Here is a 27,686-nt window from a genome sequence, read left to right as displayed (position 1 = left end):
TGTCTCTGCCAGTATCAAGTCAATGGCATAACACATATTGGCTGTCCATTGGTGATTTTGAAAAACCTGATTTTCACATACATAGAATATCAATGAGTTAAGGCACTGGTTTGTTTTTTGCAGGCTTCAGAGATTAAATGGAGGCTTACCCATACGTTAAGCTAAACCCACTGTGGTCCTTTGTTACCACACTCTCTGCTTTCCACTACTCAAAGGTGTGTCCTCAGTTGACACAGTTTATAGGACACGGCATAAGCAGCTACTCACGCCAGAATAAGCTTCTGACTCAGAAAGAAGCTATGCATAAAGAAAATCCTCATACAGTGATGTACTTTCAAAATGCATTACCTCATTCTTCTCCAGTCAGGCTCTCAAAGGGAATCAGACCCAAACAAAACATTTTGTGGAGTGAAACATGAAACCAGTGTCTGCTAGTTCACTTCCAAGAGTGAAGGGCAAATTACAAATGTGTAATCAATGTAACAATGTTTCTGTCCACTTAGTAAAGGAATAAATCCATTTTCTCAGCATCCTGAAAGATTTTGCCATCACAGTACACTTGGGGTAAAAGCAACGAATTGACTTATAAATGCATATTCATTTAAACCTGATCACTGGTTGAAGGTGCTCATGCTAATCACATCCATGACTTAAAAAATAAGCAATTTGCAATGTTCTAACAGACTCGTGTCATCAGTTCGACTTACCGGTATTGACAAACTCCCTAGTTTTTCATGTATGGCTTCAAATGTACTTTTATAAATGATTAGCAGCTGCTTACGTATAATACACATATTCCGTAGGATGCACAAAATCCTCCATAGGAAGAAAAACAGAAGGTCCTTGTGTCAAGAGCAAAACAACAATCACATATCAAATAATCATACAAATGAAGCTCCAGGTTGCAAATACAATTAGAGAAGGAAGTGGAAGGAACATGCTATTTTTTAAACACAGCACCCATAAGCAGAAGAGTACAGTTACATGTGTGTACCACTAATTATTTTCCTTCCCCTGCCTTTAACTTCTTCCCCTTGGTCTGCCCATTTTCAGACTGGATTTTTTTTTTTTTTTTCTTCCTTTCAAACTCCTCCTTGGCTCCTTCTCCTCCCATGTCATTTTTCTGTCCTATTATTGTGGGCTGTACTGCTAATACTTGATGCAACCTAATTAAAATTTAGGCAACTCTTGCACATATCGATACTCATGAGTTGGTGGTAAAGCCTGCAATACCTAACAAAGCTAAGCTGTCATCAGCACAACTACTTTATAGAACACTGTGTTGGCAAATTCAAGAAATGCAAGATGAGGATTAAATACAGGAATTTATTTATCTAGATCCATATTATGCTATGTGCTATGTACAGCGATACAGTAGAAACCACCCCAAGTAACGGGGCAGAAAATCATGAGTTCCTTAACGGAGCTAAAGCGAAATTGCAGCCCATACAGTTATTGCTTCAGACCACATCGATTCTACTCTTTTGGCCCACGTGTCTATTCATCTTTCTATAAACATAAATGTGCATGTGTGTGCATCAGTTCAAAGTAAAAACAGAAGAAAAAAAAATGCTCCTAAATATTCAAAGTTTCAAAACAGCCAAATATTTTTGAATAATTGGGCAGTTGCTCTAACTAAAGAATGATTATTTTAACTACCATGTATGATATACAAAAAAGAAAGCGTGTCACAAACAGATACATATAGCCAGGTGCATTTCTATACTGAAAGTAGGAAAACAGAAACCATAATGCATATGCTAAGAGAAACTAGAAGGTGGTGTTCTAGACAGAAAATGTACTGTACCTGTAATATCTGTCAGTGTGAATAATTTCTTGGCTGCTGGCTAGAATATATTCTGCAGTTCATTTTGTTTTATCACATTATTCACACTTTTTTCTGGAACAAGCAGTTCTCTTCTTATAAGACTACACTCTAGTGGAACAAATGAGCTCAAGCCTATGATTGATTCTCTAACATAGTTGAGATGCTATAGCTTTATTCACTTTTTTTTTTTTAAACGGCTTTATTCATTTACTACCTCCAGCATGACTCCAGAGTGTCATCTGCTGAGAAACTGCATTGTGAAAGGCTCTCTCCACGCTCAAGGAGGTGGTGGTAGGGTTTTTTTTAATAGTAAATTCCATGATAAGGAGGAGGACAAGTGCCCGATACAGACAGACTGTCTCTGCTCACCAGTTCAAAAAGTGCACTCCCAGAAATATTTTCTAAAAGCTTATCAGTCTAAACATTCCTCTTCAGCTGTTTCCCTGATGAGATGCTGTGCAAGTCCATTTGGGTCAAGGCAGCAACTCCCTGTTTTATTTCCTGCTGGTTATAAAACCAGTAGTGTCCTGACCAGGGCCCCTTAAGAATCTAAAGCCAGGCTATGGAAGAGGTTTTGCACAACGCTGTTCTGTTACAGTGTCACCAGAAAAAAACCCACTTTTTTTCCACAGTCTGTATCTTTTTATTTACCTCTATTAATAACCAATAAAAATAAAGGTATTTGGGGGATACACAATTCACACAGAAGTCACCACGTTCTCTTCTTGCATGACTCTCATGCTAAGAGTAGAATGACCAGGACTACCATGAATTCCTGTTTCTCTGCATGTGCCTTATTTTTCTGGTGGAAGTTTTGTCAAGGGAGAAAAAAAAAACCCACAACAAAAAAACCCCAAACAAAACCCCAACAACAGAAAAAAAAAAAAAAAAAAAAAAAAGGAAGGCCGTTTGTCCAAGATTTTCCTCAATGTCTCAAACCCACAACACATGGGCTGAATGGCCCATGCACAGATATTTCTGCTCAGGAAATCCCATGAAGAAGTATGGGACAGATTTATTCATTCTCATTTTCAAAACTGGGCATTCAGAATAATCCTGGACAAATAACTGCATTCCTGAAACATCCTAGTAGAGCAGAGATTCCCAAACAAGCAGCAAAAATACTAAAGGAAAATGTGGCTGTTCTTCAGGTTTAGGTACAATCTAAAAGTGACCCGAGTCACTTTCCTTTATGACTACGGAAAGCAGCTACACTAAATTGGGCTCCATCAACCGGAAACAGTATCAACATACAGCCAATTCTACAATATAAATGTTAAGATCTGTGTGGGTGAAATGCAATAGCAAATGAAACCGGTTTTAGAATAAAATGTGAAAACAACATTACTTGTGGAATGATAATATCCACTGATACCTCATACCATTATGTTTTTGCTTTTATTTGTTCAAAAGAGTATTTGTTCTTTAAATTGCATAGTAACCACAGTTTATAAAAAGCTATGTCTCTAAAAGGGAGACGAGAAGTAAACACATGCATGAATTTAACTCAAATTTCATGTAACAAAGTGACCTTTTTAATTTCCACTTAAACAGAGAAGCAGCTGCATAATTTACCGCTTAAAAGGCTCAGGAGGTTGGGTAAGGAAAAAAATTCAAGTATTTGGAACCCAATCACTGGATTTTGGACTCCTTCCTTTTCCAAAGCCTTAACTTTGTTTATTAGCAACTCTTCTGCTGTGCAAATAAAATTACAACCATGTAACTGAGCAAGCAAGAGATTCCTTAAATTAAAGTGCTCTGTGAAGATAACTGTGTAAAAGCAACATGCAAACCAGAAACAACTATGAGCAGAAGCAAGCTAAGCAAGCTCATAAGCTCAAGGATCTCAAGAAGAGAAAGTTTTCATTCTCCAAAAGCTCCACTCCCCTACTTTTCCAACACACCGGACATGAGAGCAGGACTTCCCAGGGACAGATGAAACCACAGCCTGTTCTTGCTTCTGCTTACAGGAAGGCTCCTTCCTTTTAGAAAGTATCTTATTGTGTCAAACACTAATCCTCTGTGGGAAGAGACTGAGCCCACCTCTGCTATAAAACTAATACTTACTAGGTGCTACAGGAGCAAAAAAAAAAAAAAAAGAAAAAAGAAGAAATAGTAAAGATCACCTTTATCTCTCTGAAGGACATACGGGTGAGAATTCACTGACTTGACATATTTCCTTTAAACTTGAGTTGTAAACAAACACCAAATCCTTTTCACTGCAGTAAGGGAACAGTCTTGCAGCACTGCACCCTGTGTTACACGCTTATCTGCCATTTTGTGTTATTACAGTTGGTATGATTCACCTCAGGTTTGTACTAAATGTGAAGCTTTTTTCCTCCGTTTTTTAAATCACTAATGTTATTTTCAGCTTAGGGGAGAACCCGTAACTCTTCTGGGCTAGCTAGAAGCCATTCATAATGTGGCAAATTGCGGTTCACATCTTTTCTTCATTTTGCCTCTTTTGACATCCTTGTCAGCAGTTTCAGAAGAAAGGAAGTTCACAGCTACTGAACCCTTTCACCCGCAGTTGAGGGCCATCCTGACTGCTGCTGTATGCTCTGCAAAGCAGCGCGCCGCTGCAGTAGCATCTTCGCTCCCTGCCTGTAATAAAAGGCTGAGTATTTGGCACTCTGCTGAATGTTTAATTCAACTACAACTAAGCGGAAAGAAATGTACGCTTGATCTCAGCCTCCTCCTCACAAGCAGGGACTTCTCATCTTTCCTCCTACCCCTTCAGCGTTGTAATTTAGAGCACAGTTCTGGGTCTGTTATATGCTACTTGGAAGTAATCATTGCTCCAGCTATTCAAGGCTCATAAAATGTTGTTCTGTCAATTGCATTGTACAGCTCTTTGTGTGGAAATGATGGATGAAATCGGATACATATTACTTAATGATTAGACTTCTGCAAAACATGTTCAAACAGATATGCCAGGCTTGATGATACCTTATTATCATCAATGAAACAGAGACAGCATAATGGTGCCATGTATGTATTTCTCGGCAGTAAATGCAAGTGAAATGTTTCGGTTTCAAACCCTGACAGCTCCTTAGTCTCAGTTATTTCAGTTCAGCTAAAGATGACATGCTAAAATGAGGGCATTTATTACTAAGTGGCATTAAGAAGCGGGATATTTAACCTACCATTGAAATGCTTACAGCAATGCGTGGAGAAATCATCTAATGTGTGCTGGCAGTAATTTATGACATTGGAAAAAATGCTATCATTTTTTTTCCCCACTGTCTGTGGTCTGGCTTTGCAAACTGCAAGCCCTGAGGAACAAGTTTGATATAATACGGCTAATGAGAATAAGTGAGCACATTGCAATATTCTTAAAGGGTTACACTGCTGAGTCTTTGACTCTTTATACTTTTTAATTTCCTTGTACAAACAGTGCAGTGAAAATGGCAAAATCCATTTGGCTGGTCTGTGCTACAAATTAAATCCTTGATTAAATTTTGGCAATTACTTCTCCGGGTCTTTTTCATTTAAACATTTTTAATTCGTTTGAATAAGCTTCTTAATCATGATTCTGGCAATCCATTGTATAGCAAGACAAACTCTAATAAATACTATAATGCAGCAACAGCCAAACAGAAAGACGGATGGATGTTAAAAACGAAGGGTTCTGTTACTTTTGTTGTTCGTTTTCTTTTTTTTTTTTTTTTTTTTTAAATTTATTTTGGTAAGTGTCACCTCTATCCATCTTTCCTGAAAGTTCTATTCCAGTCTTCTGTGACGTTGAAACTTATCTCGTTATGTGTTGACATTTCCCTTTGTGATGTCAAAAGCTAAAAAAGACTCCAGGTAGGGTTTCAAAACCTCTTAAGAAGAGGAGGGAAGAAAGATTAAATCATACTTGATGCACAAATCAATACTATAGTCAACCAAAGAGTACAAATTATACGAGGGAAATTTGAAGGGCTGTCACTGTTCTATCAGGAAAGATGCTAGATGGACATTTTCAGTGAAGGTGCTTGAATTTAGCTACTCAGCCTTTACTGCACAGCATTGTGTTGTTACCTATTGAATAAGCAGCCCACAGCTTGAGCTATTCTCTGGAGGATTTGGGTTGTTTTTTTTTTTTTTTCCACCTGTGAAGACAGACAGGAGATAACAGGCTGTAAAGTACCTCCTTAGTCAGAGAGGAAGGTCCAGAGCCCTCTGAGGGTGGAGAGCAGCACCATACCATTTTCTGTGCAAAAAGGATGTGGGGAAAAGCAGTGGCAACTGGATGAGCAGAAAGAGGCAGGAGAGAATAGAAATTAAAATAAACCCTTCAGGACAAACAAAACCGAGTGGAACTAATTAAATTATAACCATTTATTTTTAATTATTATACCAGCAATAAACAGATAGCACAATGTGTAAAATATTTATAAATCCAGAGGCTCAAAAATTCAGACAACCTCTATCAGTGGCTCTAGAACAGAAAGAGTTAAAAGTCCTACTGCAAAGCCAGCTCTCTGTTGGACATGAAATATGCTAATATATAACCTGCAGCACCCCTACTCCTGTAACCTCTGGAAATGCTTAATCTCACCAAAAGAGAAAAGACAACCTCTGTGATCCTGAAAGGATAAACAAAGGGACTGCAAATACCCTGTTTTTTTCCCCTTCCCATTAAGCCAGAAGACACCTGTAGATGGATTTGCTTTTTCCCACTGCATTCCAGAGGCCTGGCTTTATATAGTTCAGAAAGGAGAAGGATTTAGAAGCCCTGCATTTATTAAGTGCACTTAAGTACAATTTCACCTACATGACGAGTTCAGTGTGGGGTAAAGGCACAAAGCAGCCAGATAAACAAAAGACTGAGAAAAGAATCCATATTAAGACTTAAAAGAGGGGAGATGCTAACCCTTGGCAAGCCGTAGTAAGGTTGTATCTGCTTCTCTGGAGACATTCAAAACCTGCCTGGATGCGTTCCTGTGTGATCTACTCTAGGTGGTCCTGCTCTGGCAGGGGTTGGACTAGATGATCTTTTGAGGTCCCTTCCAACCCCTAACATTCTGTGATTCTGTTATTCTCCTTGTCTCCAAAGTCAATGAGACTGAGACTTGGGGATGTTAAGTTGAAAGGTGAAAGTTCTGAATACTGGTTAGTTAGCATGTAGGGGATATGAAGAGTGGGTAAGCTCACCTGTTTGGTATGAAGCAGCAGCAGATAACGACACACTACCCAAATGAGAAGCCTGTCAATGTCATACACCTGTGCTTATGCTCCACTTCACCAATACACAGAGCCATTTTAAACTTCAAATGTTGGGCTACACAATGTAGTCTACAAGTTAATAAAATCGTGGCTTTCTTTTTAAAGTCTCTTCTCATGTCAGAATTTCATTCTCTAGAGTGTTCTTATCAAACCCATGTTATGATCCTGAATGAAAAGCTCATGCCTGAATAACACCACAATGAAGAGGGGAAAATAATCCCAAATGAAGCACAAGAGAGAAAAATCCTTACCAAGATAAAAACCTTCAGTATAAACAACAAGTCATATTAGAGCACAGGTGACAAACACTCCAGATCCACCACCAGCAAATAAAAATAAGCTACCATGATCTATTTATACAACTATAGTGACAGAAAAGGAACAAGGAAATTACAAGCTCTGGGCTTCTAATTTTGTAGATTATTGCTATTTTCTCTACAGATGCTGTTACAAAGAGGCTTCAAGAGCCAACTTTAACCTTGAATTCTCTTCTTGCATACATGAGGGACTATGTGCTTCTCAATATTGGATTCAATATAATCTGAAAATTAAGTTTGGCACAAGTAAAACATGTATAAATTTATGTATAAATGCTGTTGTGCCAAATGCTAGGCCTCGTATGTAAGTTTAGATGGTTGAAATGGTAAGATGCAGAAGTAAAAGATAATACCTTCAAGGATCAGTATTCTATTGCAAATAGATTTTATTTCCATATAATTACTTTAATTTGATAAAGACTGGTAGAAGATACAAAGACTTTCTCGCCATGCTTAGAAAAAAAGGCCAAATTACACTTCTTGATGCACAGGGGTGTCTACAAATCAAGTATGGTAGTAAAGGAGACACACAGCTCACCATCTTCTGTAAGTAACCAAGTGATGACAACAATGGCAACTCAAATTCTACTCACAGCCGGGCTCTTCACAAATGCCTATCATTTGCTGGTAAGACACTTGTATTTTCTGCACTATCTGAACATCACCTCAGTTTTGATGTGAAAGAAAAGTCCTCTGTTTAGAAAGCAATGGGAAATATAACTACTGGCTGGTTAACTGGTGCATCAATAAATTTTTGAGATCAATTATTACATATTACAAGCTTGGCAGCAGGAGGGATATATGACTTCCATAACCAAAGGCTGGAGACAGACGACACTATGTTCAGACAATTCCCTGTCTCAACTAGCTATCACCTGGCAAGCTTTTTTGTTGTTGTTGTTTTGTTTTTTTGTTATTTTAAAATAAAATCTTCCTATAAGTTTCAACTCCAGCACATCACAGCCTGCCAAATTCATCTGCTTATAGCCTAAGGCTGAAACATCTTTTAAAACTCAAGTTTCTACAAAGCCTGAGAAGGATGATTCCTAGGCCTGTGTTGTACCCACTCCTTCCCTATTCTACCCTGTCCAGCTGGCATCTCCTGACCAGCCAGAGGGGCACCTTCAGGACACAGTGCTGGCAGAGAGATACCCCTTTGTTAGTAAATGTTGGGGGCAGGCTGCATCCTAGTGCTTGTCAGGACATTACCATGCAAGCCAGCATGTTACTCTTCCCTATTCAGTCCCTAAAGGAATTGTGTTTGACAGAAGTGAACAGCTGCTGTGTATTTAGAGATGTGAATGTATTGCATTATTTAATGAATTGTGTCATTTTAATATAATTATTACTAAAAGTCTGAACGTAAGCCTATTTTTATTTATGCTTAGAATTTTTACCCACTAAGCATTTTCAACTCTGTTTGCAGCCAAAAGTCTTTCCTTCCTTTCCAGATAGTACCAGGACTGTAGCTGCACTGCTTGCACTTGAGCCAGCTCCCCTGCATGCCAGTAACATCGCTGTCTTGCGTACAATATTTCTGGGCTTTTAACAAATTACATCCACACGAGGATTCCTGTTCCTCCTCCTTTTTTGTAAAACTCTTTTATTACCCCAGTGCCTCCACCTACATATTCTCTCTTATTTAATACCATGACAGTAATATCTATGCCAAAAAGTCTTGCGCATGAGTTATTCCCTCATGTGCAAAGTGAGTACCTCATGTGGAGGAATTGATGCTACCAGTATCTTAACACACTTGCAGCTTAACAAGCACCACTGCAGTTCAGCAGGTCTCGCTGTCAAGCCCTCGGCAGAGCTCAGCTCCCACCACGTACAAGGACATGACAAGGCAGTTTTGATCCTGGCGTTTGCTTTCCCTTCAGAACAGCACTGCTAATAAACTCACGGGGTTTTCAGAACAAGAGGGAATAAAAAGGGAACACAGGTCGTGACACTTTGCTACCTTATTACTGAAATTCAGAGCGTGACTCGACTCTGCCTACTTGCCACTTAAAATGACAGCGAGGTAAAAGGCTTTTAGAAGCAGCACTCTGCCTCTAGCAGGAGACAGATACAAAATGACCAGTCACAAGGCTCTGGTGACCACATGCATTTGCAGGCATCTTATTTTATGCACTTATGCAATAACCTCATTTCTGAAAGTCATCTGGAATCCTTCTCTGGGGCCAGGACCCTGGGCCTGACACATGTTCTTTTTGGAAGGTGTTTCTGGTTTCCCAACTGTTGTTCTGCATTGCTCTAGGGCTTACAGACACTCTAGCGCTGGACACAGCCTCATGCCTCATTCGCATACCTTTATATTGCTACATTACTGGGTGGATACTGCATTACTCATCACCATGGGTCACTGCAATATTCACCTATTACTTCATTTGCAGTAGATGTTCCTGTGGACGCTAGTCAAGTTAATGCTGAATATGTTTTTCACTTGCAGCATAAGACAGAAGATGCCCTTCTTTTTTCTAAAATATCTGTTGTTATCAGAAGGAAAATATATCTCTATGTATCTTCCCATATATGCTACACACCTCTAACATCTGAAATCAAAGACAGGAATGTTGCCAGCCTGCCTTACAAAATGCTTAAAGTAAAATGTGCGTACACCACACTAGGTTTTTTTAAGATACTACGTATTTATTTAAAATGGTCAGACTGAATGACCTGCTGGCATATAAAATCCAATCCAATCTTAAACAGCATGGAGACGGTAACTTCAGAAGGGTCATGCCCTGTTTCTCTCTAAAGAGGTAGAGAACATAACATAAAACTATCAGGCAACAGATCCAAAACAATTACACAGAAATAATTAAACTGCGGAACTCGCTGACACAGGACATTTAAGGTGTGTGCATTCACAAAATGGTAAGTACAGAAAAAAGATCTAATCTGCATGGAGCAATCCAACCCAGGGACCTTGTTATGTGTACTTCTGTATTTGCATACCATACCCTTACGTGCCTCAGAAAAAAGACACAGGCACGTTGAAAGCCTCTCACATCAGTGCACCCAGGCATGATGCTGCTTAATCTGTCCCTTATTACTAGATTTAATTTGCAAATTGAAAGGTGGACCTGTGGGCAGGAGGGATATAGCCTGTTCCTTCCAAAAGGGTGATTAAAATCCAACCCCGTTCTGCCACCTTCTGCAGTCACGGTTGCTCAGAAAACAAGCATGCTAAAGACACCACAATCTGTTGTAGTCCCTGTGATACACAAAAATTCCAATAAAAAGGAGCAGCCAGCGGGTCTTCACAAGGGACTACTCTGAGGGTTTAAAAAAAGTAGGTATACTGGAAATAGAGAGGATCCACATAAGACTACAGAGAATCAGTTAAGATGTGTGAGGAAAGTAAGAGTACCAGAAAAGCAAGGGGAGTCCATGATAGCCAAATGGATTAAGGGGAGTAAGAAAGGCTTTTACAAACACTTCATGTCAGGCAGAAAAGAGATGGAAAAGGTTTGTTAATAAATGAAGGTTGGGACAAAGAAAAGACAGTGACTCTATGATGAATAAATCTGCTTTTAACAAGGAACATAAAGAAGAGAAAGCTGTATAATAAAAGGGAAGAGTGGAGAAAAGGCAGGCAGTAGAAAGCCTGACTGCTGTGTGCCAGCGCTGGTGGTGCAGAGGCACAGAATGCACAGGGGAGCAGAGGAGACCCTGCAGCAGGTGCCCTGAAGGCACTGTCCCCACCCGCGTGGGGCAGAGGGGACGGAGGGCCCAACAAGGGCTTCCTGGCGGGGCAGCTGTGCCGTCTCCTTCTGCCAGGCAGTAAGGAGAGAGCAGAACAGCTCTCCTCCTCCTCACGTACCTTGGAGACCAAGTGAAGGATGGGGAGCTCCTGTCAGGATCTTGCAGAGATAAGTGACTGCACGAAGCTCAAGAGCATGTGAAGGCAGTATTTTTGACCCAGGATCACGTTGTGAGGACGTTGGGCACAGGATTTAGCGAGGATTCCCTGCCTGTAATTTCAATGTACAGATGCTGTCTCCCCATGAAGATATGCTGGTCTGAACATCCTGGTTTACAGACCAGACCTACCGTGATACCTCTTGCAGCACCTCCATCAAGAGCTGCAAATTTAACCACATGATCAAGCTCAGGCCTTTTTTCCAAGGAAGCACAAAACCTCTGGATAGCAGAGAAGAGGTAGCAAGTCTCCTCCAGCAGAAGTGGTGCATCAGTCACCACTGATGGACCCCTATGGAGGCGGGTGACATATAAGGGCTACCAGCTCAGGTAGTGGCTTCCAGATCAGAGCTAATCTCATTGCAGAACATCTGTAATACACGTAGCAACAGATCAAAATCACCCATAGGTTTTAAACTGCCCTTCAAGCTTGACTTTGAAAAATGCCTCTCTGGAAAGGATCAGACTTACCTGATTTTTTTTTTTTTTTTTTGGACTCTACTTGTGAAGAAGAACGTTACAAACGTGATGGAATTGTATGGGACACTTGGTTGCTGTGTGCCCTTTACCATCTCTGAAACTAGGCCAAAATGGTGGCAATACAGTAAGATGTCAGTGCCTGAAGGACCACAGAGCAATTTCTGAGCAACCTTGAGAAACCCAGCCATTTACACTGAATCTTTCTGCATATATCAGCCACTTGACAAAAGCATCTGAAACCACTTCTCCTGTTTCAGAAAGGACATAAATCTTTAAATGAGGGCAAATACTTAAGCTTAGATGGATTTAAACCTCGAAATCTGATTTCAAGTACAAATGAGATTGTTCTAAGTAATATCATAGTATACATGAAACAATATGTGTCAAAGAATCCAGAAATTTCTAGGCTTTAAGACACAGGAGAAGCAAAACGCTGCTAAAAGCAGTGACCCAGATTAATTATTCCACTGGAAACCCAGAAGCAGTCAAGATTACTCTAGGAATGGACACATCGAACTATGTCAGAGAAACAAAAGGTACCTCAAAGGCCATCCATTATTCTTTGTTAATACCCCTAACCTTCCCCTAGGTTTTTTGATAAGCTAATGACACAGGTTGCTGGGGGGAAAAAGTCTGCTGTGGAAAGAGAGTTGGGTAAAGCCAGAAATCACATCTCATAGGGGAGTCAGAAAATCAAAACCTTTTTAGATATTTAAACAGACTAATTTATGCACTAAGTTTGCTTTTCAGAATAAATTTGCTGCTGAGGCCCCAAGGATGCTTCTCACTGAACTAGAATATTATCAAACAGGAACGAGTGCTTTGCTCTCTCAAAATCCCAAACAACCCTAAGAAGAAAAGCCAAAGCTTATTTACAAGCATCACTTGTGCACCCTCAGCCATGAGTAACAGATTTCCATTAACACTCTGAAAAAGAGCATTTGATTTTTACAGACAAGCTACAGGCTGTACTTAACTTTGAATGCAGTCAGTGACCAAGCAAGATGCTCCAGTAATTAATTTTTATGTGAACCACAATTATTATGAGAATGTCTGTGCTGTTTTCTTCATTTACCGATTTTTCACCTTCATGTACTTATGTCAGACTTCAACAAAACACATTTATAAATAGGGACTTGCATTATTACCCTTGACTCTTTTCATCTTCTGAAATAATCTAACATCTAGTGTAAACTTGGACAAAACCAATATGATATACACAGTTTATTTGTTCACAATAAAATTACAGAATAAAAATGACTTAAAAATTATTTCATCTTTTCTTATCTTTCATGTAAATTTAATTTTGCTACTGTGAATGCTTTCTACCCACAGAGGGGAAAAACCTACTTTTTATGGCATAATGAACACTTAGACAGCTGCAGAGAGAGGCATCCAATTGCATTTACATTTGGCAATTATTTAATGTCACCTATTAATATCCATCTACTGTCCCCGGCAGTCCTACCACGCAAGGTGGCTGAGCATGCTAAATGTGCTAAAAAGGAATTTCCTCCTAATTTCCATCTTTGTTACACTTAACCATGACTCCCACTGTCCCTGCGCACCTTCCCCACGAGGAAGGCAGCTCGCCTTTAAGCGTTCCCTCAATACAGCAAGCCTGCTGCTGGCACACCGCAGAAGATGCACTGCTCGTCTCTCAGTGCTGCTCCTCTTTTCTGCTTGGACATTACAGTGCCTTATTCTTTCTGGGTTTTTTTTTATAATCACTACCCTATTGTTGCCTGGACAGTTGAGTTCCTTGTCTGCTTTGGGGAAGAAAAAAAAAATTAAAATAGTAGATTTGAACACCCCAGGTTGTGATCTTGTCTTATCTTTCCATCTAAGCAGATTTGGAAGATGCAAGTGCAATGTTGAGACTCAGAAAGCCAGGTTCACACCATGCCACTGATGTTCCAAAGATAATTTTCTGAGAGGCAGGTATCTGGCTAAGCTGATCTCATGGCTAAATTCCAGTTTTCATACTTTGGATCCCTGCATACCTTACGTTTGAGTACTGTTTTCCATCTGCCTAAAGCACTGAGAGTTAATGCTGTGCCTTGAAAACATTGTGGTCTACCTGTACAAAGATGGATGCATGTCACCAACATAAAGATTCATGTAAAACTGTGCACAATGTGATCTGAAATCCTGCAGGATTAGAAGAAGTTTGTATATACTTTCAGAGCTTTATCATATTATTGACCCTTTTCTCTCACTTCATTAGCCTTTATAGTTTGTTTCTTAACACACCTTCCTTCATCAAATGCACAAGTTGATCAGCATCTCCCTCAGGAGACCTCATCTCCCCTTAAAATGAACATACATGAAGTCAGATCAGCTGGCGATTAATCCCACCATGGTTCTAAAGGGTCCAAATGCTGGCAACAGCATAAAGTTAGGAGTTACTTGAAATCAACGATAAATTGACCTAAGTAGGACTGTGTTTTCACTGGTACCAGACAGCTTACACAGAAAGGTTGCTACCATGTGGATCTACTTTGGAGCCTTAGGCTGCTACAGAGATTGTCAGCCAGAGCAAAGATGGGCAAAAATTCTCTCAGCCACGTTTGCAGATGCACTTCTAGGTATGCTGCAAATAAGTTCCAAAAGCCACAGGCTTTCTTCCTAGTGTCATTTAATTGCTGATGGCTGTCAGTATTTTTCAACTCTTCTCCATTATCTGTTCTAAGTTAGGTCATTTCCTCTACAAAGATTGTGCTAGTAGAATAGATCTCAGTACCTGAATCCATGAAGACCAATGGCCCACTATCTTGATATCTATAAACTCACACTCATGGATGAAAGATGCGGTGCAGATGCAAAGATGGTTGGCATCCTCTTGTGAGGAAAGCCCAGACCAGACTGGGGAACCAGACTCTCACCAAGCAGCACGACAGCCCACTTGGTGTTAGGGCTGGCACATCACGTCACCTGCCCAGTGACTAGCTCTGAATTAAGAACTTTGAAAAAATCTTCCTTTGTATTTTACCATCTCAGTGCTAATTTTTCATTCCATTAGGTAAAAATTTGTAAAATGACAGGAGGACCTAACCTTAGGTCCTGGGCTTCTCTGAAAATTCCTTACAACATCCACCAAAATCAACATCTCCAAATGTACAGCAGCTTTTGTCTGCATGCAATTGTATGAGTAAAAAAATCTGCACATAAGTGAAAAAATTAAACTTAAGTGTCTGCCTTGCCTGTGCCCATTTTTTATATAAGTTGTTTCTTCAGCAATACTCCTAAATATCTCCTAAAGGACAGTCCTAAAGGTCTGCTTTGGAGGACTGAGAAGCTGAGTCGGAGACAGGCAGAAGAAATCAGCTCTTATGGAGAACACCTAATAGGAACAAACTTCTTTTATACTCAAGCACCTTTGCATATATCAGCCACAGCATTCTGGTATCTTACAGTGTAGAAAGTGTGAAGCCACTCAGCTCCCTGATATAGACTAAATTTGCCCATTTTGAGGAAATGTCAAGCGCCTTTGACACTAGTGGTAAAACTTCTCTTGGCTTCAATGGAGGCAGAAATTCATCCTTTAACTTTCATTCAAAAAGCCTCAGGTTTACACAGTACTACTCCTCTGAAGGCTCATAAACAGATTTGGTCAAAACTTGCAGAATTCCTACAAATCTACTATGTTCCACGACCAGCACAGAAAATACATTGATTTTAACTTGATTTTAACTTGGAATATGACAACAAAATGTCAGAGAAAGGCCTGTTGTAGACCAAATACTATCCTCTCCAAATTATAAGAGAAACCAGCAAATGTTTATGGAGCATTAATGGCACCTTTTAGCTACAAATAACTATTCTAATACTATCCTACTGCAGTCACATCTGGTTTAGTCAAACACTTCCAATCCATTCTGTCTGGGTAGGAATTTTTTTTAGATACATAGGTCTGGGAAGAGAATTTAAAATACAACAACAATTACACACTGTTAGTCTCACATGCCCAATTTACATACTTCTTGGTATCTTAAACGGTATTCAGAAAAGTAGCTGCTCAAATTCACTGCCAGAGACCTTATTTTCACCCTCTGCATTGTGGCTAAGCTCTATCTTTGTACAGATTCAAAGCAATCGATATCAAGAAGCAGATGATACCAAACTGTTCTTTTTTCAGGCTCCAACTCCCTCTACAGCCTCCTCACTTGGACACTTAGAGCCTGTCTGGGCCTCATTCATCCCCTTCTTTCTCTTTACTTTCCACTCATTTTCTTCTTTCCATTTTTCCTATGCACACCTCTACAGTATCCTGCTCTTTGCTAGGCACTATCATCCCCTCTGTCTTCCAATCCACTGTGTGTCACAGACAACCAAGGCAGAAGAAGAGAGCAAGCTTTAACTTCAGAGCTAGTAAACCACATGTGGCAGGTAGCAGAACTGACAATAAAAACGGATTCATTGTTTGAAAGCCTGAGTTACTATAGAGTCCAGTGAATCTGGCATGTGTTAACCCCAGACAATGTTTCAGTCCAGATCTTAGAATAGCTTCTGGGTGCCCTGTTTGATAAATCCCCTCTTACTGATGCGTATTGTAATAAGCAGCGTGAGAGAAGCATCTAAAATTTTAACACTTTCCCAAGTTTTTGTAAAACTTCTTCAGATCTTTTTGGAAGAGTACTGGAGAAATGCTGAGAAGAGACTACTTCACAAAAGTTTTCTGATGCTCTAGTTTGGAGAGAGAGGGTCAGCAGCCTGCCCAGGTGTAATTCCAAAGTGTTGCAAATCGGAAGATCATAAAGAGCATGTGAAACAATCTCACCAAAAAGCAAAAATGCTGGAGAAGCCACTGTGCCAATGCAAGGGCTCTGTACTACCAGTACTCAGCCCATTCTTTTTGAATGGCATTCACTTGCAGCCATGGAAAGACAGCAAGGTTTCCATGCATGTAAGGAAAATCTGAGATGCAGTTTGAAATGGAAAGCTTTCAAGAGGTATGGCCTGCTCCATAAAGTCTTTGTACTTGTTTCTGGGGGGGAATTTTGCTCCTTTTGTTTCCAGTTCCAGACAAAACAAGGAAGGAAGAAAAGTTCTCAAAGATTTAAATTTGGGTTTTACATAAATGTCCTACTGTCTTGCGAGAACCAGTCTTTTGTGGAACCAGTGTCCCTCCCTCATACATGGAGAAAAAAGGGAAGGTTTTAGATCTTGACTAATAAAATGAATCTATGAAATATTGACCAGAGCTACTCCTCCTCGCAAAACTGCTACACAAAGGCATCATTTTGTATTGCTGATAACTGACCAAAGGCAAAGAGGCTGAGCAATGTGCCTTCATGTCAGGAAAAATAATGCAATGCTTAGATTGTGCCAAGAGTGTGGTAGCCCAGTGGGGCCGAAAGGGAGGAAAAGCTAACAATAAGCCTTTAGTTTCTCACTCCACAGTACTACTCCAAGGCTGAACATCCCAGACCCATTCCAAATGCTGCTTTCAGAGCCAGTCTTTCTTCTGCATGGCTGAAGCAGTTCTAGCTTCTCTTGCTCAGGGCTAAATAAAAAAAAAAATTAAATTAAATTAAAATTGTAAATCACAGCTTACCTTTCTTCCTCTGAACCACCAGGCACTGCTATCAAATCAGACGGGGTATTTGCCCAAGCATCTTACAGCCTGAGGCTCATCCTTGCCAGCAGTTACATTGTGGGATGCCCACACAAATGTTAAGAAGGTTTTGCAATCTGTTAGCCTGATATCCCTCTTTTAAAACTCACAGCTAGAGTGCTACTGAGGTACTACTGATGAAAAAGACAACACCAAAATGCCCTAAAGAGAATAAAAATCAGAAGCCCGCCTCTGCCACTGTGTTTCTGTGCCGTCTTGCAGATTAAGATTCGAAACAATTAAACTGGTCTTTTAACTTTTTTAGTTAAAAACGCTATAAGGAATTAAAACTTTTTTAAATTAACCTGTTTACCTCTTAACAAGACAACTACCTTGAGACAACGTGTTTGAAACACACATAACAAAGATTATTAAGCTCTTAGTATAAAAATACCTCCTGTGGATTTCAATTTTGCTTTTAGACTCCTCTTGGGAAAATTATTTTAAACACAGGTGCAGATAATAGAAGGCTTAGATAAAAAAACCTGGTTTTCAATAGTTCAGGGCTGGATTAAGGGCTAGTAATTCCTCTATAAAGCTGTAACATTAAAGATAGCCTAGACAGGCCCCGAAAGCATACATATGCACCTTATAAATCTTGTGCAAGATTAGATATTGCTCTTAAGGGTGTTAAGAACCTGACAAAACCCTCATAGCTATAGTGAACAGAGCCAAGAAAGACAACTAAAACTTGCAGTTTTGGACACTCTTTCCTCCCACAAGAGGCTGAATTATCTGAGAGAGAAATTCAGAACATACCATTAGCCCAAGATTTTCCAGAAAGCACTCTGGGTCAGTTCTTTTATGCAATTTCCATGCTTAGGAGTTAGGTACCTATCTGCTTTTAAAAATCTCCTTACAAGCCTATTTGCATTTTAGATATCTAAAATAAATTTAAAATTCTGGCCAACAGTGTCCCATTTTCTCCCATCTAGCCTCCATAACTTAATCAGCCAACTCATCACTTTGAAAGCAAGAGCAATTAAATCTTTGTATTAGAACTGTGTCCCATTAGATCTCCTCCAGCAGAACACGTTCTTAAATGAGATCTGCAGGAAAAAAAGACATCTGCTGGAAGAACTGAGCTGTAAATTGCTATTTGAATGCTGATGGCATTTGGAAAAAAAAAAAAAAAGAAGAACTAAAAGCATTCAAATTTCTATACCTAGAGAGGTATGCTTTTTAATTAGACGGGAGAGTTGACAAAGCTTGGAATAAAAATATTTTCATGTGCTGTGCCTGCAAATACAGATCTCTCTCTTCAGTTCTAAGAAAACCATCATTTGGACGTGACTGTGTGCTAACTCTATTTATGGTGTAGTCTAACACATTCTACTAATGTGTTCCAAGAGATGGCTCCCTAGGAAAAGCCGGCATCCATGCAAGCAATGAAAAAATTTGTCTGTGGAAAGCATGCCTTGCAGTGCAGTGGGAGTGGACGACGTGTTTGTACATACTGCTCCATCGTGTCTGTTTTCAGATAGCCCTCCCCTCTCTGAAGGCAGTTAAAATATCTCCAAAACAAGTACAACCCTACTGTTCCATATATTAAATCAATTTGTCCTGAAGGAGGCTGTGCTAATGATGGCAGCAAAAAAAGTGTCTCACTCTTTGCCTAGTCTGACTTTGGAAATAAATCTGTGGCAAAAGAAATATTTGTACCTGATCCAAGTAAGTTGTTACTGAGTTTGACAGATTGATAACATTTTCTTTGATGCAGCAATAAAAATTTTCAAACAGTAATCAAGATGCCTCCATTCTGTTTTAAACAAGGATCCTGAGAGGTCCAGTATATTCAATTCAATATTCCAGACATATATTCCATTAAAAACAGCTCGGTAATTAATATTTGTATTTTTTGTCAAGTACCATAATTAAAGAATGCTGTGGAAGGGTACCTTTTACCTCTGTACTGCATAGCTAGCACAGAGATGCCCAGTAATGAGCCTGCCTGTGAAAACAGTGGCAGGAGGGCTAGTGGAGATACAGAAGTGTCTTCAAGAGGTCTCCCACCTACCAACCCGGCACAAGGCTGAAGCGTGGTTATTCACTGTCCTTTACAGGGCAGAAGATGGATTTCAAGTGCTGCAAAAGCAACACAGACGAGTTGGAGAAAAAAACAAGGCAAGTAGATGGTTTGAGGGAGTATTTTTATGCAAACTGGATCTCTAACCAAGGCAGGCCATCTGATCAGAGATGAAGAGAACAACTTGCTCGCACCAGGGGAGGTTTAGATTGGATATTAGGAAAAATTTCTTCACTGAAAGAGTAGTCAAGCATTGGAACAGGTTGCCCAGGGAAGTGGTGGAGTCACCATCCCTGGAGGTATTAAAAAGAACATGTAGATATGGCACTTTGGGACATGGTTTAGTGGGCATGGTGGTGTCGGGTTGGTGGTTGCACTTGATGATCTTCGAGGTCTTTTCCAACCTTAATGATTCTATTTAGGGTCACAGCACACCAGCTCATGAGCAATAAGGGATCAAAGCAGATTCCTGAGGCTGCCACCTGCAAGTTGCCAAATGAGCAGAAAGATCTCTTGTGGAATTTCGAACACCGGATCTTTCTTCCTCCCCTTTTTTTTTTTTTTTTTTTTTTTTTTTAATTCACAGATGCCCAAAGATCTCTGACATTTCAGCAACCTGCTGGGGGCTGCCAGATGAGTAAATGGCTGGAGAACCATAGTAACAACCTACACCCTTCCCTCTTGCCTGGATTCACCAAGTAACTAATGCCAGGAGTTTCACACACCCCGAGAGCTCAAAGAACAGCACAGGTGACTGACTGTCTTGTGAAATAAGGATGATTAAGTCGGATCCAAGTCATTGTTTGCCTTTATGACCCACGTCTAGTCTTTCATCACATTTACAATACTTAATCCTTAATAGGAAATGCTCCATTTATTTCGAGCACTGATGTATTCAGGACAGTCTCAAGGGTCAACACAGTTTCCATCTTTCTTCTTCCCGAGCTACATTATTATTACTGTCCCATGGGAAAAATCAGACTTCAGCTTATCACATGAGTTTCTTGAAATCTGGTGAACAAGCTCCCCAAGAGGAAAGCTAGCAGGAGAGAGAGACAGGGCGTTTTCCAGTAAGGGTTGGCACTCTTCCCCACCTTAAGCGTGTCTGCTGAAAGGGTGCAACATGAACTTCGGATGCTAGTCCCCAGGGAGTTGCCAGAAAAGCCTGGCTAACATAAACAGCATCTCCCCCAAAATACAGACTGCACGATATTGTTACTCCACCTCAATTTGTATTAAAAATGGTGTTTATGCAATATAGCTAACCTGGGGTGATAATCACTGGTATTAATAATTCTGTTTGTATTATTTAAATGTTTAGCATATTTGAATGATTCACAGTAGAAGAATAAAGAATATATTACATTTAAGAAAAAAATAGTAATTTCTCTTCCAAATCTGTTATTCTATCTATTACTCACAGAAGACCAATAAATATGCATTTTTACATCATATTTTTACTGTTCATTTGTCAAGTTTTGAAGTCAAGGATTTCACATCGAGAGATTCAGGTTCTTTAAACTGACTTCTCAACTTCTTTTACAGAGTTTTTGACCAGGATAAAATATTTTGCCTCACAAACACAACATGACAGCTTTGCACTCTACATATTTTACAAACTTACAAGTTTGTAAATAGTAGACAACCAATGGAAAATTGACAGAGTAAAATATATAGGCTTATAAAAGAGGATTGCATAGACAAGTACATTTAGCAAACTCATTTTCTAGCAGCCTACGAGTATTGAATATCTAAATTCTTAGCTCTTTACTCATTCACCTCTGGAAAGTTTAGTTGCCAATTCATTTTCTCAATCTCTCAACTTCATAAATTTTAATTATTTGCATTTTAATACGAGCACAGCCTTCATTCTAGATTCAGAATGGATTAAGACAGGACAATAACAAAAGAAAAAAAGTAAGCTTATAGGTGGTAGAAGTAGAGCGAAATGAAGGGAAGGAAAAAAGCTGATCACAGAGATGGAAAACATAGAAACACCAGGAAGAAAGCTATTTGTTAAAAATCGGGAAAGACGAAGGGAGTAAAAGCAGAAATAAATGGAGTAATGGCTAACAAAAGCATATTATGAAACAGGAAGGAAAGAACATTAAGTCCTTTTAAAAGAATGAAAAATAATATAAATACCAGAAGAAACCATAGGCAGTGGACAGCCTGAAGATGAGGCTGCAGATGTCAAAATGGAGAACATAGAGCGCAGAGGAAGGGCACCCTTAAAAGGTCATTCTTTCCATCCATTGCGAAGTTTGACTTTGTCACATATTTCCAATACTCACAGCATTTTGTGTGGTATGTGCTGACCTTTTAGGTTTGTCTACTGTAGTATTTTCTTTTACTTCAATATTTTTCTTTAAACATTTTGAATCAATGATTTAATGTCCTGTTAGCTAGAGCTCTAGTAAAAATAAACCCACTTACAGAACAAAAAGAAAAACCCAAGAAAAACAACCGTTCAGAACATTTCCAGCTTCAGCTCTGGATATGGGTGCAAGACCTCCTCTTCAGAACTAACCTCCGAGGCTTATTGGGGTAGCTTCAGTGCTGTGTTGAAAAGCTGCCTGGAATAAACACTTTTATATGCAGCATCTCTTTGGACACTAAAAGCTTACAGGTGGATGCAGCAAAGGTGTAAGCCTGTGACTGGTGTGGCACCCGAGTATTACACTGGGAGTCAAAAGATGGGTTATAATGCCAAGCCCTGACATAATGGCCTCAACCAAGTGATTTAAGTTCTTTGGGCCTCTTTCTCCTCCTATGGTCTTATTAATACTACACAGACCACAAACACTTTTGTCTCTCAACATTGCTTGCTCACACTGTACCACTTTAGGTACACAAAGACAGCCAAACAGCTGATCTTGAAGAAGGGAAAGTGAACATTTTCACACAGAGCAATACTACTGGTAGCATTGGTATTTATGGCCTGGCAGCAGGATTGAGCAAGTCTGACAAAAACTAAACTAATAAATGAGGCTGGAATTCGTGCTCTGGTTAAATAGAAATGTTGTAATTCAATCCCAAATTATTTCCACTTGATGGGCAAAAAATAAAAACTGAAATACCATAGCGTCTACATGGATGAAATCAGTCAGAAATGTGACCACAGATTATTAATATGAAAAAGCAAAGCAAAACAAACAAGTTAAAAATTGGATAAAAATGGAAGGCCCTATATATTACATCAAGATTTGAAACGATAACCCCATCATCATTTTCCAGAGTTCAAAGTCCACAGTTATTTCCTTGTACAGAAAGGCAGACTGATAATTCCCTTACGTCAGTTAAGGTCTTTTTTTCCCTTTACTCCTTCCACAAAGCCCTTCTTGTCACTGGGAAATTCCTTAGACAGCAGCAGGGCCTCTGGTTAAGAATGAACAAGATACAAAGCTCAACTTTTGCAAAGCACTGCTCATTCAGCAGATATTAATTTGAACACTGAAATCAGAGTGTCTGCTGACAAACAGCTGAACATCACTGGAGAAACATTAAGACCCAAGGTATAAAGCTGTGAAAGGACCTTCAGGTTTGTACATACCTATGCATTGTTGCTGCACTGTTAAGCAGGAGTTTTAAAACTGATGCTCTGAGTCTCAACATCTCACTCATTAATCACAATTTAAATAACCAATTAAAATGGACCACAAAAGACAAGGAAGCCTTTCACTTCTCCTATCTCTTCTCGAGATGAAGTATGAAGATGCTTTTTTCTACTTAATGAGGTTGGTTCCACAGTCCCCTAGCTGCAGATTGAGGTAGTTTTACTTTTCTAAAGTTCTTTTAAGAAAAAAGCTGAGCAAAGCATGTGACTCTTATTTATCCATCCAGGAATACTCAAAAGGAAGCACAAATCTCTAAAAGCAGTAAGTCCTGCTTCTTGCGATATGCTGGTTTCATGGTCTCAAAAAGTAAATCACACAAGTAAATTGTGCACATAAGTATCACATCCAAGAGTAGAAATTTAATTCCATTGTACTTTGTTAAAGAATATCAACAAAAGAAGACTCCCAAAGAACTTCAGAAGAATCTCACTGCTATTTCCAAAGGTAGGTCTATGTTTAGCCTGTACCCATGGCTAAACTATAACAGTTGTTCTATCACCCAACGACCCCTCAGCAGACAGTGAGGGGAATGGGGGGAAAAAGGAGGGCAGACCCGTGGGTAGAAGTGAAACACCACAAATACCAACAGAAATATACAGAGTTATACTCAGCCAAATGAATATCCAGTCCTCACAATCAACTGGAGAGCAGTCCTCAGGAGAAGGCAGAGGAGGGGTAGCAGGAACCCCACAGGGGCTCTCTCCCTTCAGCAGACCTTGCCCCTCTATAATGCCCATGACATTACGGTATGGGCTACCCCTGTAGCTAACTCAGGTCAGCTGTCCTGGCTGACTCAAAACTGCTCATGGCCTGCCTGGGCTGTGATTCTGTCCCAGCCAAACCACAACAAGGTTACAGATGACTTCTGACCAGGAAAAAAAAAAAAAAAAAAAAAAAAAAAAAAAACCAAAAACCTAGAAAAGCAGGATCTGAGGCTCCCGAATAGAAAACGCTGTTTACAAGAACCATATTTGCATATTAAATATGTTGCTGTTCATTGCTACTCGTTCCAAAAATATAACTGCTTTGGGCATATTAACAACTGGTTACATGATTCAACAAGATCCTGGCAGGTAATGGCAGCACCTTCAGTTCCTGGAAGTGCTGTGTAACTGCTGTTTCCACTAAGTTAAAATTTATAAAGGACCAATGCTTTTGCAAAGCAGGCTCTTACATACTTTGTTTTCGAACTTTGCAAATGCGTTTTTGAAGATCAGCTCGGATCTGGTACTCATTTGCAAGTGAAATGCCAAACTTGGCACGAATTTTAGCTCAATTCATCTCGCAGGGTCATTTCTTCCCAATCTCCCTTATGGAGCGTAATGCCTCCTTGTTGACTTCTATTTAGTCACTAGGGTTTCAAAGGAGACATTGGCATATCTTTTTAAGGAATTATTGTTATTTTTAATTGGAGCCATTTGCCCTTCTGAAATATCCACATCACTGATGCCAACTCTTTCGTTTCTGACCTCCATCACCTCCCCGTCAAACTGGAATGGAAAACAACCAGCTCCTCTATTTAAATCAGCTCCTGCTGTCAGTGACAACACCCAGAGTTACACAAGTAACAAGAAAGCTGGAAAAAAATGTAAAAGCAGTCTGTACGGACTGCTGCTGCAGAAACTGTCTTCACTCAGCTCAACCTCTTTAATCCAAACAAGGTGAGAAAGATGAAAGGAATTCAGATAGAGCAGAAATCAAACTGAACTACAACGTCTGGATCCAAAGCGTTCTTCTTATGTCACTGTTGGATGGAGAGACAGCGATTTTCAGGATGGAGCTGAGACCAAATTTAAAGCCCACTGAATGAGAAGACCACCGAACTTCAAATATTTTACTAATCAGGTCTTTTCTAGAGATAGGAGGAAACCCCATTCCTGGCTTTCCAGGCAGAGTTTCTGTACTGTCCTGGCTCAAGGAGCAGTCTTTGAAGCAAATCAGGTGTATTAATGCTCTTCCAATTAGGCAAGGCTTAGGGAAGGGATCTGACCATGCATTTTTCTTTTTTTTCTTCCTCTAATTGAAATTTATTTCTGCTTTATATATGGGTGTCTTGTTCATGTACTGTGATGTTGTCCAGAGGCAAACCGTTGCAGTCCCACAGGGACTTAACCAAGCCACAAGGTGCTCGGTGATGTCTAAGCTTTCAGGGAGTTCAAACCTTCTGCTGTCACAAGGAAAGCTAAGCAAGCACTTAAATATATTCTGGCAGCCCTCAAGAATCCTCTTTCAGATGCCAAGTGTAGGAAAGGCACACATTTAGAATATATCTTTCTTCTTCCACTGAAATAAGAGTATAACATATCTTGCCCATTTATGAGAACAGTGGGTGGGACCACAAAAATAAATAAATATATGACAGCACAAGGTCTGCTGGCCTAGCAAAAAATGATGAAACATTCAGGGATCAGCATTTTTTGCCCCAACTACTTGCAATCCAAAGCAGATATTTCAGACTGGCAAGTTATACCTCTGAGGACCGAGTTATGAAATAATTTCTCCCCCGGCTTGACAATAAAATGCAGGGGGGAGAAATGACAGGCAGGATAAATGTGCCTGTCACACAACTGGCAAACAGTAGAATCAAGCCTTAAGCAGTGTTAAATAAAAAACAACAAAAGCAGAAATGCAAACCTCTGACCTTTTGTCACAAACTAAATTAATTTCTCTCCCTGAATAATCTCTCCAACCCACCTTCTATACCATACATATGTCATGATGTTTGACACCTAGCCTGAAGATAACTTGACAATCTTTGGCTAAAACCTAAGTGTTTTGTTTTGCTTTGTTTTTAACTCATTATGCCCCTCAGTTTATCATGGGACAGTAGGGAGAAGAAAAAAAGGATGGAGGTAGGACAATTTTTGACAATACTATCAATGGCAGAGGATGATACCCCTTTTACTCCATCTTGATACACCCAAAATTAAAAAGTGTCTTTTGTAGTTAATAGCTAATGGTGAACTGAGAAATTATCAAGAGAACGTTATCTCAAAGAGTGAAAACAAGTCTGAACAGAAACACTTTATCATAATTTAGGAAAAAACCTGACAACAAACAAAGCCAATGACATGATGCTATTCTTGTGTCTACCATGGGCTACACTGGTCTAAGAGCTCATCCCTAAAAGCTCTGCATGTGCAGTTGCTAATGCATGGGAAATGTCATTAACTGACTGAGAAAGGCCTAGAATTACTCCCATTCTGACTAGATTACTGGATAATTAGATTGGTGGCACTCTTCCCTTACTGGGCTGTCAGATTAAATCCTGCTGGTTTTCTTCAGATAACTGTCATGTTCCACAATAACAAACAGGGACCGAAACGAAGTGCTTTTCATGTTCAAAGGATGTAAATGCCTATTCTACCTCCACTGGACCAATAAGAAAAACGTCCAGTGCACTTACTATTTCACTAAAAATGTTACTAATAATTTGATCAAAACATACCTAGTTGATAAACCTGGTCAGAAACATTTAATTCAACTTGATAAACAGGAATCACAAGGCTTTGAACACTCATCTGGCTGATTACTTAATGGAAGGGCAAAATCAAATTATACTTTAAAGGGGGTAAAGAAGTTAACATTTCAAAGTTCTGCTCACAGAGAACCAAGCCTCTCATCCGCATGCTCTTTCTGGCGGTCTGTTGACTCCAAGGTCTGGCAGGTATGTTTGGATCTTCTACATTTGCTCAATGTGTGAAGTGAAAGCTTTTCATATTCCTAAATTCCCACAACTGATACTGCACGACATGTTGTTAAAACAGTAAGTGGTAGATTTATGCCATTTGGTTTCTCTATTCTCTCCTTGAAGAGCTTGACATGAACTCTCTTATCTGACCAGAACGGAAAGTTGAATTACTAGTTCTGAAAACATACAAATAATGTTACTATTGTCAAACCTGTACATTTGAATCTCATGAAGACCACTAAATTTCATGTTTCTTCCTGAAGTGATCACTGGATGGGAAAAGTCTTCTGAAAGACAGCAATGGGCACATGCCAAACCTGAGACAGTAGCTTAGTTCAGGTGAAAACAGTGGTGAGACTTCCATCATCCTGAACAGCACAGAGGAACCAACACAGGGGACCTAAGACAAGGAACTTTGCTGCCACATCGTAACCCTGTCCCAACAGCAAACCTGATACCCCCACTGAGGCACCCACTAGCTATCACAGCACCACGGGTTTTCTTCCTGTGGATTTCAAGAAGGCTGCTATTTGGAACAAGGCACAAAAGTTTACATTTTAGACATTCTAGTATTTTTCCTTCCCACTTTAAATTATGCAATAGCACCGTATTTGGAGTCTTTCCACAGCTAGTTAATAAAGTTAAAGTTTTCTGTACATCTGGTCTCACTGGCAAATTTATGCAACATGATGAAAAATGTATCTTCTGAAGTTTGCACAAGAAAGCGGAGATAGAAGCCAAAGAAAAGGTGGAACATCTCTGATAATGTATGTCAGAATATCAAAAATATTTGAAGCTATAAAGCTATATCTCCATTTCTTTTTTTTTTGCCTTCTAATGACTTTTATTTTTTTTAATTTATTTTAAACAGTAAAAGTAGTTTAGACTTGTATGAGATTATTTTCCAATGAAACGGGGAAGGGGTAGAGTTATAAACAACCATAGCAATGAAGTAGAGAGTAGATA

General features: G+C 39.6%; 1 protein-coding gene across 1 annotated transcript in view; it reads right to left on the bottom strand.

Annotated features, from left to right (window-relative positions):
• The window catches only part of RBMS3 (RNA binding motif single stranded interacting protein 3), a 709,828-nt gene that overhangs the window by 186,736 nt on the left and 495,406 nt on the right, over window positions 1–27,686 (bottom strand). The gene's annotated exons all lie outside the window — the stretch shown is intronic.

The sequence above is a fragment of the Leptosomus discolor genome, chromosome 7 (genome assembly GCF_034619465.1).
Source record: "Leptosomus discolor isolate bLepDis1 chromosome 7, bLepDis1.hap2, whole genome shotgun sequence".
NCBI lineage: Eukaryota > Metazoa > Chordata > Aves > Leptosomiformes > Leptosomidae > Leptosomus > Leptosomus discolor.
This window is presented reverse-complemented; position numbering and strand designations above follow the sequence as displayed.